The sequence below is a fragment of the Syngnathus acus genome, unplaced genomic scaffold, assembly GCF_901709675.1.
Source record: "Syngnathus acus unplaced genomic scaffold, fSynAcu1.2, whole genome shotgun sequence".
Lineage (NCBI taxonomy): Eukaryota > Metazoa > Chordata > Actinopteri > Syngnathiformes > Syngnathidae > Syngnathus > Syngnathus acus.
In genome coordinates, this window is record NW_023590256.1 from 22,501 (window position 1) to 38,198 (window position 15,698).

Here is a 15,698-nt window from a genome sequence, read left to right on the forward strand (position 1 = left end):
ACTTTGATACAGCAAAATGCAGGTCGCAATGGCAAATTTGTGCTACCACATAAAAAGCTGTCAATAACTTTTCATGATAGCCATGTTTCCATGAAACGCCGGCTTGGTTTTCAGGGGCGATTGTTTCTATAAAATGCATGATTTTGCGATCACACATGGCTTACGGCCATACTACCCTGAGAACGCCCGATCTCGTCCGATCTCGGAAGCTAAGCAGGGTCGGGCCTGGTTAGTACTTGGATGGGAGACCGCCTGGGAATACCAGGTGCTGTAAGCTTTTTTTTTTTTTTTCCACTTCAATTGTTAAAGCAAATTTTGATAACACCCATTACGTATGGCATTCGTAAACTGCAAGCCGAGTTTTAACTCCGACATTGAAACTATAACCCGAGTTTCAAATCTATATTGTGTGGAGTCATCCATAGCATTGTAGTTCACGTCTTTTACCGCTAGAGAGCAGACTATGTACAGTGAATAAAGAGGCTGGCTCCCTGTGAACTCAAAGCAGCAGTCTTTATCCGTAAAAAGAAAAAAAAAACACATTGCACTTCCATGTAGGGTTTTTCCACTTTTCATGACATTTACTTTACATAAACATACTTAAACATAAACCAAACGTTGCAGGTGGTCATTTCTGCATGCGCAGTGATAAACTGGGCACTCTGAAGCCCCCAAGAGCACTTTTTACTATGCCAACCTAACCAGAGTGACGGGAGAGGCACCATCCAGAAAACGTGCTCAGCTCGTCGAGAAAATGCGATTTAAGCAATAAAACAAAAAATGCTTATAAAACATAAACCAAACGTTGCAGGTGGTCATTTCTGCATGCGCAGTGATAAACTCGGCACTCTGAAGCACACAAGAGCGCTTTTTACTAGAAAACGTGCTCAGCTCGTCGAGAAAATGCGCTCTAAGCAATACAATTAAAAATGCTTATAGAACATAAACCAAACGTTGCAGGTGGTCATTTCTTCATGCGCAGTGATAAACTCGGCACTCTGAAGCACCCAAGAGCACTTTTTACTTTGCCAACCTAACCAGAGTGACGGGAGAGGCACCATCCAGAAAACGTGCTCAGCTCGTCGAGAAAATGCGATTTAAGCAATAAAACTAAAAATGCTTATAAAACATAAACCAAACGTTGCAGGTGGTCATTTCTTCATGCGCAGTGATAAACTCGGCACTCTCAAGCCCCCAAGAGCGCTTTTTACTATGCCAACCTAACCAGAGTGACGGGAGAGCCACCATCCAGAAAACGTGCTCAGCTCGTCGAGAAAATGCGATTTAAGCAATAAAATTAAAAATGCTTATAAAACATAAACCAAAACGTTGCAGGTGGTCATTTCTTCATGCGCAGTGATAAACTCGGCACTCTGAAGCACCCAAGAGCGCTTTTAACTAGAGAACGTGCTCAGCTCGTCGAGAAAATGCGCTCTAAGCAATACAATTAAAAATGCTCATAAAACATAAACCAAACGTTGCAGGTGGTCATTTCTTCATGTGCAGTGATAAACTCGGCACTCTGAAGCACCCAAGAGCGCTTTTTATTTTGCCAACCTAACCAGAGTGACGGGAGAGGCACCATCCAGAAAACGTGCTCAGCTCATCGAGAAAATGCGATTTAAGCAATAAAACTAAAAATGCTTATAAAACATAAACCAAACGTTGCAGGTGGTCATTTCTGCATGCGCAGTGATAAACTGGGCACTCTGAAGCCCCCAAGAGCACTTTTTACTATGCCAACCTAACCAGAGTGACGGGAGAGGCACCATCCAGAAAACGTGCTCAGCTCGTCGAGAAAATGCGATTTAAGCAATAAAACAAAAAATGCTTATAAAACATAAACCAAACGTTGCAGGTGGTCATTTCTGCATGCGCAGTGATAAACTCGGCACTCTGAAGCACCCAAGAGCACTTTTTACTTTGCCAACCTAACCAGAGTGACGGGAGAGGCACCATCCAGAAAACGTGCTCAGCTCGTCGAGAAAATGCGATTTAAGCAATAAAACTAAAAATGCTTATAAAACATAAACCAAACGTTGCAGGTGGTCATTTCTTCATGCGCAGTGATAAACTCGGCACTCTCAAGCCCCCGAGAGCGCTTTTTACTATGCCAACCTAACCAGAGTGACGGGAGAGCCACCATCCAGAAAACGTGCTCAGCTCGTCGAGAAAATGCGATTTAAGCAATAAAATTAAAAATGCTTATAAAACATAAACCAAACGTTGCAGGTGGTCATTTCTTCATGCGCAGTGATAAACTCGGCACTCTGAAGCACCCAAGAGCGCTTTTTACTTTGCCAACCTAACCAGAGTGACGGGAGAGGCACCATCCAGAAAACGTGCTCAGCTCATCGAGAAAATGCGATTTAAGCAATAAAACTAAAAATGCTTATAAAACATAAATCAAACGTTGCAGGTGGTCATTTCTGCATGCGCAGTGATAAACTGGGCACTCTGAAGCCCCCAAGAGCACTTTTTACTATGCCAACCTAACCAGAGTGACGGGAGAGGCACCATCCAGAAAACGTGCTCAGCTCGTCGAGAAAATGCGATTTAAGCAATAAAATTAAAAATACTTATAAAACATAAACCAAACGTTGCAGGTGGTCATTTCTTCATGCGCAGTGATAAACTCGGCACTCTGAAGCACCCAAGAGCGCTTTTAACTAGAAAACGTGCTCAGCTCGTCGAGAAAATGCGCTCTAAGCAATACAATTAAAAATGCTCATAAAACATAAACCAAACGTTGCAGGTGGTCATTTCTTCATGTGCAGTGATAAACTCGGCACTCTGAAGCACCGAAGAGCGCTTTTTACTTTGCCAACCTAACCAGAGTGACGGGAGAGGCACCATCCAGAAAACGTGCTCAGCTCATCGAGAAAATGCGATTTAAGCAATAAAACTAAAAATGCTTATAAAACATAAACCAAACGTTGCAGGTGGTCATTTCTGCATGCGCAGTGATAAACTGGGCACTCTGAAGCCCCCAAGAGCACTTTTTACAATGCCAACTGTTAGGGTAGTGTTCACTCTAACTTATTTTGCAAGAACCACACTGGAGACAAGTTAGTCGTTTCAGACACCTGCAGGCGGAGAGTTCACTCGTCGCTGTGCTTACAGCGATGGTCGAATGAAGTCTGAAGTCAGGCCTCATCAGGTGCATATTTATTGAGAAGAAACACAGTGGGGTTGAAAGTGGGGGTGTGAGAACCCAGGATGGGGTGAAGACGCTCCCCTGCTGATCAAAGCATAGCAGGGGGCCTTTTACGACTTTGTGGAAACAAAGCAACTTTGATTGCTTCCTCTGCAGCTAGTCAATCAGGTGAAAATATCTTAGCACTTTGGTCTACTACTTTTGGTAAGACAGGACAAGCTAGGTAAATTATTACAGGTTACATTCCAACATAATCATACGATGAAGACATTCTGCAAACCCTAACATATCCCCCCTGTTTTATCATATGAGTATGTCAAACCCGATCAATCAAACATAAGAAAGAAAATACAATGACAGCAATAATTTCCAGTGAAGACGAGGCATTTCCCTCAATGCTCCAGTCCAAATTTTGTGTGCAACTGAAAAACCTGCGGCCACATTAAAATGCAGGAAAAGAGTTACACGGCCCCTCTGCCTTAGGCGACCAGAATGTTACCAATAAAAAAAGAAAAACACAGAAACAGTACGTCATTGTACCCATCACTTGCAAGGCATTTTCGATGGTCAAATCATCAAGTTTCTGTAAAAGAATGCTGAGCTAAACAGCATCTACGCAATCCACGTCTCGCAGCACATCATAGTCATCACATCCGTCATCTCTGAGAAGTTGTATATGCACTTGTGCCACGGTAGAAGACACAAACCTTGTCACAGCAGACTTCAAACACGGGATAACACAGGTCGTAAACAAGCACAACAATACCAGCACAGCAAGCACAGGCGTCACAAGTCTCAACAGCAACTGCCACCACGCGCCAGAGAATAGCCATGAAAAGAAATCCCATTGATGTGGGATTTTATCCTCCTACATGGCCTGCTGTAAATTCCTCAGTGAGTTCATGGCTTCCTTGATGTGCGTGTCGTTATCTCCTGGAATGTATGTGCAACAGGAAGTCCCAATGATGTGGCACACACCACCTTGTGCTGCCGTCAACAAGTCCAGAACCATCCTGTTTTGCAAGACCATTAGTCTAATAGCCTGGATCTCTCTATTTTGTCCATCATCGACCTGCAGTGAGAGGTTCACAAAGGATTGAAAACGATAGTTCAGTGTCTCGATGAAGAGAGATTGTTTTCCAACTCCGATCCAAGGAAAAAGCGCATGAACAACTTTGTTTCCGACAGGCCATATTTTATGGTCGTCCGGAACATTTGCACCCCAGACAGGGTCATGGGGGTCAAAGGTTGTAATCGCCCTGCGGCGACGTCCAGAAGAGTTGTGTGCTGTCGTCAGCTGACGATGTTGTGTCCTGTAGGTGTGGTCTGTCACCCACACTGGTGCACACACTCCTGTCCAGTTGGCGGGCAGCATCGGATAAACCTTGTGACCACAAAGCCACCAGCCATTCTGTATGAAGTATGTTCCGTTTGATGGTGCAGCCATGTTGGTCGGAGAGCCCTCACCACCTGAAATGGCTCTCTTATCCTGACACTCAGTGGCGATGTCCAAAGCTCCCATCCAGTTCCCTCCTGGAGAGCAGTCTCTGTCAATGCATTTGTGGGTCTCACTTCCTTGGATGTAACACGTATAGTTCACTCCAGGTGGCCGGTCTGTGAAGGCCACCTGCGGCAGTGTTCGTCCTTTAACAGTCACATTGAGATTTGTCCAGAAAAGCTGATCACAGGTACCTTCCGCAAGTCCAGGGCGGGACGGGTCGGCATCACTGACTGTGACAGCACGGTGTTGATATCCAACTCCTCCCATGGATGCCATGCATTTCGCTTCAGTGACATTCATTGCTCTGGCCTCCAAGTGAACTTGTGTGGAGGACGGAGGGAGTTTGGAACACACATAGCAGCCCTCCTGTGTGTGCGATCTCACAGTGAATTTGACGTAGCGGTACCACGTGTTGGTTTCGTATGGGTTTCTCGGGTCCCATGACCAGTCCTCAAAGTTCTCATCGTGTGACCATCGTTTTCCACGGTCAACATTATCACTTGGTCTGTTCAGTTGAGTCCATAGACCATAGCACGCTCCAACCACAACGCAGCAGAGGATCCATCTGGCATATGGAGCCCCGTTGCTACTAGGATGGCAGAGACACCGGGACATCCCCTCGCCTAGCGGAGTGGGGATCGTTGTTTTCTTCACCAACATTGAGACGTCCCACCCTAAACGATAGGACTCCTTTGAAGTCAGCCTTCCCCCCACTCCGAATTTAGGGGTCCAGCACTCTCTGCAACTTGCAGTGGCTGAGGTGAATCCAGCTGGGCCGTTCAGCGATCTTTACTGCGCTGGGGGTAGTCAGCAGGACTTGGAATGGTCCTCCTTACTGCGGTGGGGGTAGTCAGCAGGACTTGGAATGGTCCCTCCCACCGTGGGCTGGCCCAGCTCTTTCTTTTGATGACTTTGATGTAGACCCAGTCTCCTGGTATGACGGCGTTGTCGACCTGTGAGGATGAAAGATCAGGCGGCAGTAAATTTGCATTGACACCTCTGTCAGTCTGAGCGTTCTAATCATGTAATCTGCCAGGGACTGTTCTTCGTCTGCTTCTTGCATATATTGTATCATTCACCAGTTAATTTTATTGCCCTTGTGAATTGGGCAAATAAGAGTGTTTGCGAGAAGTGTTTGAGCACTTCCGAATGACTCCTCCTGACCAAAGACCATTTATGACAGAGGCTATCCCATTTATTGCCTCCTGTGTTAAAGGAGATTCTCTGATCTTGGTTACTGGAGGAACGGACCTTAAGTCCTGTAGCAGATGGTTCCTTTGCCCATCCCCTTATCAGTTAAATAATGTTGATTAGCCAGGGAAACGCATAAGCGCGTGCCCTTCCAAACAGCTACACCACTTCCTCATAGCTTCTTCAGTTACTTTTCAATCATCTTCCAATTGTTTACACCAAACGTTTGAGAAAAAAATCTAACTCAATGGCACAACGCCATATGTATTAGAGAATCTATATGTAGTAAAGTGTTGTATATATATAATTATTATTATTTATTTATTTATTTTTTTTATCTCCCACTCTCTATACAACATTCTCCCTCCTTCTGAGGCATGGCGACGCCCATGTCTCACACCTTGACAAACTGTCTGGGAGGATGTGTCCTTTACCACATATGACTCTATCATCATTTAATTTGACTTTCCTTCCAAAACGCTTCTCAGTGTCCCAGGTCACACATCTTCTGCATGTGTTACTGGTTCTCCAGTTTTTTTCTTTTTTTTTTTTTTTTTTTTTTTTTTTTTTTTTTTCCTAGTCAATTAGCAATCCGATAGCAACCTTTTCATTTCCTTTATGTATTTATTTCTTCCTTAGCATTTAACGTACTCAAAATCACTCTTTCTTCAAAGTCGCTCTACTAATTTTCGATAGTAGTGTCCAACAACGTCAACCATTCAACCTGTATATTCCCTTCATTCAGGCAATCAGTCATCAATGCTCATTTGCATCTCACACACGGTCTCCAAGAAGGAGACTTTCTATCACATCGGTCCCAATTCATCCAAGCTCACCACACAACATTCACATACCGTTTTCATCTCAAGGTTCCTGATAGAAAAGCGTTTCTGTTCTGCGGTGCAAATTGGATAGACCACAGTCTAGCAAATTTCTGTGCACTAAAAGTTTAGCCAATTTTCATAATTTTAACACACATGCACAGCTCTCGCGCGCGTAAGGTAGATCCCAGCACCAATGATTCGTCACAGGCTGGCCATTTCCTGTGGTCGATCATGAGCTGGTCCCTCCCACGCACACGAGGACAGCACATTCTAAGTTTTATTTATCTTCTAGAAGCCAGTTGCATTCATTTACCACTTGATTTGCAAATTTTAACTCTAGTGTACATACACAATTTGATCTCTGGTCATTTGTCATTGGGCATACAACAGCATTGTCATACTCCTTGCATGGACAGGAGCTCTAACAATCTAAAAACGTTCTAATAATCTGACAATGACATGTCTTGCTTTCATATGGACATCTGTTATTTCTTCCTCTGTAGGAGCACAAGAGATCACAGGGGAGGAATCTAGTCACGCTGACAATTTGGCTTTTCCTCTGCCCCTTCCTCCACCCTTTGATAGGTGTCGTTTTGCCTGACGACACTCTCTTGCGAAGTGTCCCCGTCTCCCACAGTTCCAACAGGTCTCTGAATCTGATGGGGGTTTTGAATTATACGGAGGCCTGCGACCTTGTTGGCCTCTACCTCTTCCTCTGGCCTGCTGGGACCCATGAAAGAAGACTGTTGTATCTTCATCTAGGTCAGTGGTTCCCAAACTTTTGCAGGCTGGCGCCCCCTTTGGCTCCCCAGTGAATTCCTAGCGCCCCCCCCCCCCAAGGACCGGCATTTATATAAATAAATAATACATTTATATAAATAAATAAATAATACATTTATAATATCATTACCATTACGTTGAATTAGTGGGAGCACTGAGTTTGTTTCTCAGAAACGAGCCGGTCCCATCTAGACGTAATCGGAGACAATGACACCCGAAGTGATTTAAGGTTTGTCTTTTATTGCAGGATGCTTGGTCTCCATGTGTTGAAGCAGTTTTGAATGCTTCACTGCCTGGTTAGTTAGCCTGTCGCCACATATTAGCTTTGCGGGCTCGACTGGGGAAACATGTCACGTGACCGGGACGAGTGTCTTGACCTGAATTAATTGATCATCGATAAAAAAAAAAATTCTGTGCGGCTTGGCGGCCCGGTACCAACAACACGGCGCGTTCTGGCGAGTCCCCAATTTCATGTTGACTTGAACTCAAGATGATGTTGACCGCCAGAATGCGGTTTTTATTATAAGATAAAATTCTGAACATTACAAGCTTGAAATTACAAACCTGAGCTTTTGCTTTTGTAGTCTATGCTGTCGGATCTGACTGGGCCAGAGCGGCGTGTTGTGTACAAATCGACTGCCGCCCCCCTACCGCCCCCCTACCGCCCCTTTCTTCCTCACCGCCCCCCCAGATCTTTCCACCGCCCCCAGGGGGGCGGTACCGCCCACTTTGGGAACCACTGATCTAGGTCAACATCATCATCATCGCCTAGATGAAATACATCAGAACTTTTGGCCCATTGCATAGTTGTTGTCACACATGCAATATCTACTTCCACCAAATGTTTCCTCACCCAGTTGCCGAAGTCGGGGGGGGAAACAGTGATGAGCGCGTTTTTAAGACGTTGCTGATAAGCACTCTCAGCCGCATCATCGAATGGGGTGCCACTGTGCACCCAGAATTCTTTTTCAAATCTTAATTGAATGGCGGTCTCATCACTTTTTATCTTTCCAGGTTTTGTCTCCTGAATTTGTTCTCTTTTCTCTTGTGAAGCATTCAACCACATTCTAGCACAAATCAATTCTTTCTCTTTACTTTTCTTTTTCAGTCCCTTTGACTTCCTATTCACACTCTCCTCCAAAACATCAACCACTATCTTCCACACTTCAACTTTCAACTTCCCTTCTACTCCATACTTTTTCTTCCACTTTGGCATGTATTGCATACAATTAAGAAATTTACACGCCATGTACTTCTCATCTCCTTCAAGAGCTAGGGATTTACCGGTTTTGTTTCCCATCTTAATTTGGTATTTTAGGTTTATACAATTTTTTATTTTTATTTTTATTTTTAATTTCTTTGAGGATCCTCAATGCAGGTTTAAATTGACCTTCCACCAAATTCTCTTTGCAGTCAATTTATCCTACCAGTCGCACACTCAACCACACAAGTTTCTTATCCCTGCCTACGCGAAGTCCTCTTTCTTAAAATAAAAAAGAGCTGCTTCATCCGGAGAGGGGACTCTACAACACCCCTTCCTTCCCTGGGAACTAAGACAACAGTCCTGTTACCCAGCCCTGCCAACGCGAAGTTGTACCCCTTAGAACAGTGGTTGTCAAATGAGGGTACACGGAGGTACGTGAGATTTTACAAAAATATATAAAACAGTTTGAAAACCACTGCTCCAGAAGAGCCACTTCATCCGGAGGGGGACTCTACAACACCCCCTCCTTCCACAAGACTTAATATCTTCTGTCTTGCCTATTTTTTAAGTTTTCCCTGTGCACTTTTTTCACAACAACACAATCACACAATTTTAGGGCGTTAACTTACTTGTCCCCTGGTTCGTTGCACTGCCGGGTCCCGTCAATCCACCTCTGTCAGACGAAGGCAGACGTAAGACGCTGGCCCAGCGAAGGATTTCCTTCCCAGGTCTTTCTTTACCAGGCCCTCCTATAGGACGCTGGCCCGTCGACGGTGTACAGCGCGTTGTCCTCCGTCAGCCAGATGGCGGGTATGAGGGTCCCGGGTTTCGGCACCAAAATGTTAGGGTAGTGTTCACTCTAACTTATTTTGCAAGAACCACACTGGAGACAAGTTAGTCGTTTCAGACACCTGCAGGCGGAGAGTTCACTCGTCGCTGTGCTTACAGCGATGGTCGAATGAAGTCTGAAGTCAGGCCTCATCAGGTGCATATTTATTGAGAAGAAACACAGTGGGGTTGAAAGTGGGGGTGTGAGAACCCAGGATGGGGTGAAGACGCTCCCCTGCTGATCAAAGCATAGCAGGGGGCCTTTTACGACTTTGTGGAAACAAAGCAACTTTGATTGCTTCCTCTGCAGCTAGTCAATCAGGTGAAAATATCTTAGCACTTTGGTCTACTACTTTTGGTAAGACAGGACAAGCTAGGTAAATTATTACAGGTTACATTCCAACATAATCATACGATGAAGACATTCTGCAAACCCTAACACCAACCTAACCAGAGTGACGGGAGAGGCACCATCCAGAAAACGTGCTCAGCTCGTCGAGAAAATGCGATTTAAGCAATAAAACAAAAAATGCTTATAAAACATAAACCAAACGTTGCAGGTGGTCATTTCTGCATGCGCAGTGATAAACTCGGCACTCTGAAGCACCCAAGAGCGCTTTTTACTAGAAAACTTGCTCAGCTCGTCGAGAAAATGCGCTCTAAGCAATACAATTAAAAATGCTTATAAAACATAAACCAAACGTTGCAGGTGGTCATTTCTTCATGCGCAGTGATAAACTCGGCACTCTGAAGCACCCAAGAGCGCTTTTTACTTTGCCAACCTAACCAGAGTGACGGGAGAGGCACCATCCAGAAAACGTGCTCAGCTCGTCGAGAAAATGCGATTTAAGCAATAAAATTAAAAATGCTTATAAAACATAAACCAAACGTTGCAGGTGGTCATTTCTGCATGCGCAGTGATAAACTGGGCACTCTGAAGCCCCCAAGAGCACTTTTTACTATGCCAACCTAACCAGAGTGACGGGAGAGGCACCATCCAGAAAACGTGCTCAGCTCGTCGAGAAAATGCGATTTAAGCAATAAAACAAAAAATGCTTATAAAACATAAACCAAACGTTGCAGGTGGTCATTTCTGCATGCGCAGTGATAAACTCGGCACTCTGAAGCACCCAAGAGCGCTTTTTACTAGAAAACGTGCTCAGCTCGTCGAGAAAATGCGCTCTAAGCAATACAATTAAAAATGCTTATAAAACATAAACCAAACGTTGCAGGTGGTCATTTCTGCATGCGCAGTGATAAACTGGGCACTCTGAAGCCCCCAAGAGCACTTTTTACTATGCCAACCTAACCAGAGTGACGGGAGAGGCACCATCCAGAAAACGTGCTCAGCTCGTCGAGAAAATGCGATTTAAGCAATAAAACAAAAAATGCTTATAAAACATAAACCAAACGTTGCAGGTGGTCATTTCTGCATGCGCAGTGATAAACTCGGCACTCTGAAGCACCCAAGAGCGCTTTTTACTTGAAAACGTGCTCAGCTCGTCGAGAAAATGCGCTCTAAGCAATACAATTAAAAATGCTTATAAAACATAAACCAAACGTTGCAGGTGGTCATTTCTGCATGCGCAGTGATAAACTGGGCACTCTGAAGCCCCCAAGAGCACTTTTTACTATGCCAACCTAACCAGAGTGACGGGAGAGGCACCATCCAGAAAACGTGCTCAGCTCGTCGAGAAAATGCGATTTAAGCAATAAAACAAAAAATGCTTATAAAACATAAACCAAACGTTGCAGGTGGTCATTTCTTCATGCGCAGTGATAAACTCGGCACTCTGAAGCACCCAAGAGCACTTTTTACTTTGCCAACCTAACCAGAGTGACGGGAGAGGCACCATCCAGAAAACGTGCTCAGCTCGTCGAGAAAATACGATTTAAGCAATAAAACTAAAAATGCTTATAAAACATAAACCAAACGTTGCAGGTGGTCATTTCTTCATGCGCAGTGATAAACTCGGTACTCCCAAGCCCCCAAGAGCGCTTTTTACTATGCCAACCTAACCAGAGTGACGGGAGAGCCACCATCCAGAAAACGTGCTCAGCTCGTCGAGAAAATGCGATTTAAGCAATAAAATTAAAAATGCTTATAAAACATAAACCAAACGTTGCAGGTGGTCATTTCTTCATGCGCAGTGATAAACTCGGCACTCTGAAGCACGCAAGAGCGCTTTTAACTAGAAAACGTGCTCAGCTCGTCGAGAAAATGCGCTCTAAGCAATACAATTAAAAATGCTCATAAAACATAAACCAAACGTTGCAGGTGGTCATTTCTTCATGTGCAGTGATAAACTCGGCACTCTGAAGCACCCAAGAGCGCTTTTTACTTTGCCAACCTAACCAGAGTGACGGGAGAGGCACCATCCAGAAAACGTGCTCAGCTCATCGAGAAAATGCGATTTAAGCAATAAAACTAAAAATGCTTATAAAACATAAACCAAACGTTGCAGGTGGTCATTTCTGCATGCGCAGTGATAAACTGGGCACTCTGAAGCCCCCAAGAGCACTTTTTACTATGCCAACCTAACCAGAGTGACGGGAGAGGCACCATCCAGAAAACGTGCTCAGCTCATCGAGAAAATGCGATTTAAGCAATAAAACAAAAAATGCTTATAAAACATAAACCAAACGTTGCAGGTGGTCATTTCTGCATGCGCAGTGATAAACTCGGCACTCTGAAGCACCCAAGAGCGCTTTTTACTAGAAAACGTGCTCAGCTCGTCGAGAAAATGCGCTCTAAGCAATACAATTAAAAATGCTTATAAAACATAAACCAAACGTTGCAGGTGGTCATTTCTGCATGCGCAGTGATAAACTCGGCACTCTGAAGCACCCAAGAGCACTTTTTACTTTGCCAACCTAACCAGAGTGACGGGAGAGGCACCATCCAGAAAACGTGCTCAGCTCGTCGAGAAAATGCGATTTAAGCAATAAAAGTAAAAATGCTTATAAAACATAAACCAAACGTTGCAGGTGGTCATTTCTTCATGCGCAGTGATAAACTCGGCACTCTCAAGCCCCCAAGAGCACTTTTTACTATGCCAACCTAACCAGAGTGACTGGAGAGCCACCATCCAGAAAACGTGCTCAGCTCGTCGAGAAAATGCGATTTAAGCAATAAAATTAAAAATGCTTATAAAACATAAACCAAACGTTGCAGGTGGTCATTTCTTCATGCGCAGTGATAAACTCGGCACTCTGAAGCACCCAAGAGCGCTTTTTACTAGAAAACGTGCTCAGCTCGTCGAGAAAATGCGCTCTAAGCAATACAATTAAAAATGCTCATAAAACATAAACCAAACGTTGCAGGTGGTCATTTCTTCATGTGCAGTGATAAACTCGGCACTCTGAAGCACCCAAGAGCGCTTTTTACTTTGCCAACCTAACCAGAGTGACGGGAGAGGCACCATCCAGAAAACGTGCTCAGCTCATCGAGAAAATGCGATTTAAGCAATAAAACTAAAAATGCTTATAAAACATAAACCAAACGTTGCAGGTGGTCATTTCTGCATGCGCAGTGATAAACTGGGCACTCTGAAGCCCCCAAGAGCACTTTTTACTATGCCAACCTAACCAGAGTGACGGGAGAGGCACCATCCAGAAAACGTGCTCAGCTCGTCGAGAAAATGCGATTTAAGCAATAAAACAAAAAATGCTTATAAAACATAAACCAAACGTTGCAGGTGGTCATTTCTGCATGCGCAGTGATAAACTCGGCACTCTGAAGCACCCAAGAGCGCTTTTTACTTGAAAACGTGCTCAGCTCGTCGAGAAAATGCGCTCTAAGCAATACAATTAAAAATGCTTATAAAACATAAACCAAACGTTGCAGGTGGTCATTTCTGCATGCGCAGTGATAAACTGGGCACTCTGAAGCCCCCAAGAGCACTTTTTACTATGCCAACCTAACCAGAGTGACGGGAGAGGCACCATCCAGAAAACGTGCTCAGCTCGTCGAGAAAATGCGATTTAAGCAATAAAACAAAAAATGCTTATAAAACATAAACCAAACGTTGCAGGTGGTCATTTCTTCATGCGCAGTGATAAACTCGGCACTCTGAAGCACCCAAGAGCACTTTTTACTTTGCCAACCTAACCAGAGTGACGGGAGAGGCACCATCCAGAAAACGTGCTCAGCTCGTCGAGAAAATACGATTTAAGCAATAAAACTAAAAATGCTTATAAAACATAAACCAAACGTTGCAGTTGGTCATTTCTTCATGCGCAGTGATAAACTCGGTACTCCCAAGCCCCCAAGAGCGCTTTTTACTATGCCAACCTAACCAGAGTGACGGGAGAGCCACCATCCAGAAAACGTGCTCAGCTCGTCGAGAAAATGCGATTTAAGCAATAAAATTAAAAATGCTTATAAAACATAAACCAAACGTTGCAGGTGGTCATTTCTTCATGCGCAGTGATAAACTCGGCACTCTGAAGCACGCAAGAGCGCTTTTAACTAGAAAACGTGCTCAGCTCGTCGAGAAAATGCGCTCTAAGCAATACAATTACAAATTCTCATAAAACATAAACCAAACGTTGCAGGTGGTCATTTCTTCATGTGCAGTGATAAACTCGGCACTCTGAAGCACCCAAGAGCGCTTTTTACTTTGCCAACCTAACCAGAGTGACGGGAGAGGCACCATCCAGAAAACGTGCTCAGCTCATCGAGAAAATGCGATTTAAGCAATAAAACTAAAAATGCTTATAAAACATAAACCAAACGTTGCAGGTGGTCATTTCTGCATGCGCAGTGATAAACTGGGCACTCTGAAGCCCCCAAGAGCACTTTTTACTATGCCAACCTAACCAGAGTGACGGGAGAGGCACCATCCAGAAAACGTGCTCAGCTCATCGAGAAAATGCGATTTAAGCAATAAAACAAAAAATGCTTATAAAACATAAACCAAACGTTGCAGGTGGTCATTTCTGCATGCGCAGTGATAAACTCGGCACTCTGAAGCACCCAAGAGCGCTTTTTACTAGAAAACGTGCTCAGCTCGTCGAGAAAATGCGCTCTAAGCAATACAATTAAAAATGCTTATAAAACATAAACCAAACGTTGCAGGTGGTCATTTCTGCATGCGCAGTGATAAACTCGGCACTCTGAAGCACCCAAGAGCACTTTTTACTTTGCCAACCTAACCAGAGTGACGGGAGAGGCACCATCCAGAAAACGTGCTCAGCTCGTCGAGAAAATGCGATTTAAGCAATAAAACTAAAAATGCTTATAAAACATAAACCAAACGTTGCAGGTGGTCATTTCTTCATGCGCAGTGATAAACTCGGCACTCTCAAGCCCCCAAGAGCGCTTTTTACTATGCCAACCTAACCAGAGTGACTGGAGAGCCACCATCCAGAAAACGTGCTCAGCTCGTCGAGAAAATGCGATTTAAGCAATAAAATTAAAAATGCTTATAAAACATAAACCAAACGTTGCAGGTGGTCATTTCTTCATGCGCAGTGATAAACTCGGCACTCTGAAGCACCCAAGAGCGCTTTTTACTAGAAAACGTGCTCAGCTCGTCGAGAAAATGCGCTCTAAGCAATACAATTAAAAATGCTCATAAAACATAAACCAAACGTTGCAGGTGGTCATTTCTTCATGTGCAGTGATAAACTCGGCACTCTGAAGCACCCAAGAGCGCTTTTTACTTTGCCAACCTAACCAGAGTGACGGGAGAGGCACCATCCAGAAAACGTGCTCAGCTCATCGAGAAAATGCGATTTAAGCAATAAAACTAAAAATGCTTATAAAACATAAACCAAACGTTGCAGGTGGTCATTTCTGCATGCGCAGTGATAAACTGGGCACTCTGAAGCCCCCAAGAGCACTTTTTACTATGCCAACCTAACCAGAGTGACGGGAGAGGCACCATCCAGAAAACGTGCTCAGCTCGTCGAGAAAATGCGATTTAAGCAATAAAACAAAAAATGCTTATAAAACATAAACCAAACGTTGCAGGTGGTCATTTCTGCATGCGCAGTGATAAACTCGGCACTCTGAAGCACCCAAGAGCGCTTTTTACTAGAAAACGTGCTCAGCTCGTCGAGAACATGCGCTCTAAGCAATACAATTAAAAATGCTTATAAAACATAAACGAAACGTTGCAGGTGGTCATTTCTTCATGCGCAGTGATAAACTCGGCACTCTGAAGCACCCAAGAGCACTTTTTACTTTGCCAACCTAACCAGAGTGAC

General features: G+C 44.2%; 1 non-coding gene across 1 annotated transcript; it reads left to right on the forward strand.

Annotated features, from left to right (window-relative positions):
* The first annotated feature begins 158 nt into the window (after positions 1-158).
* LOC119119379 lies at positions 159-277 on the forward strand. The gene has a single exon (XR_005097273.1). It is a non-coding gene; the product is annotated as a 5S ribosomal RNA (ribosomal RNA).
* Positions 278-15,698: the final 15,421 nt, after the last annotated feature.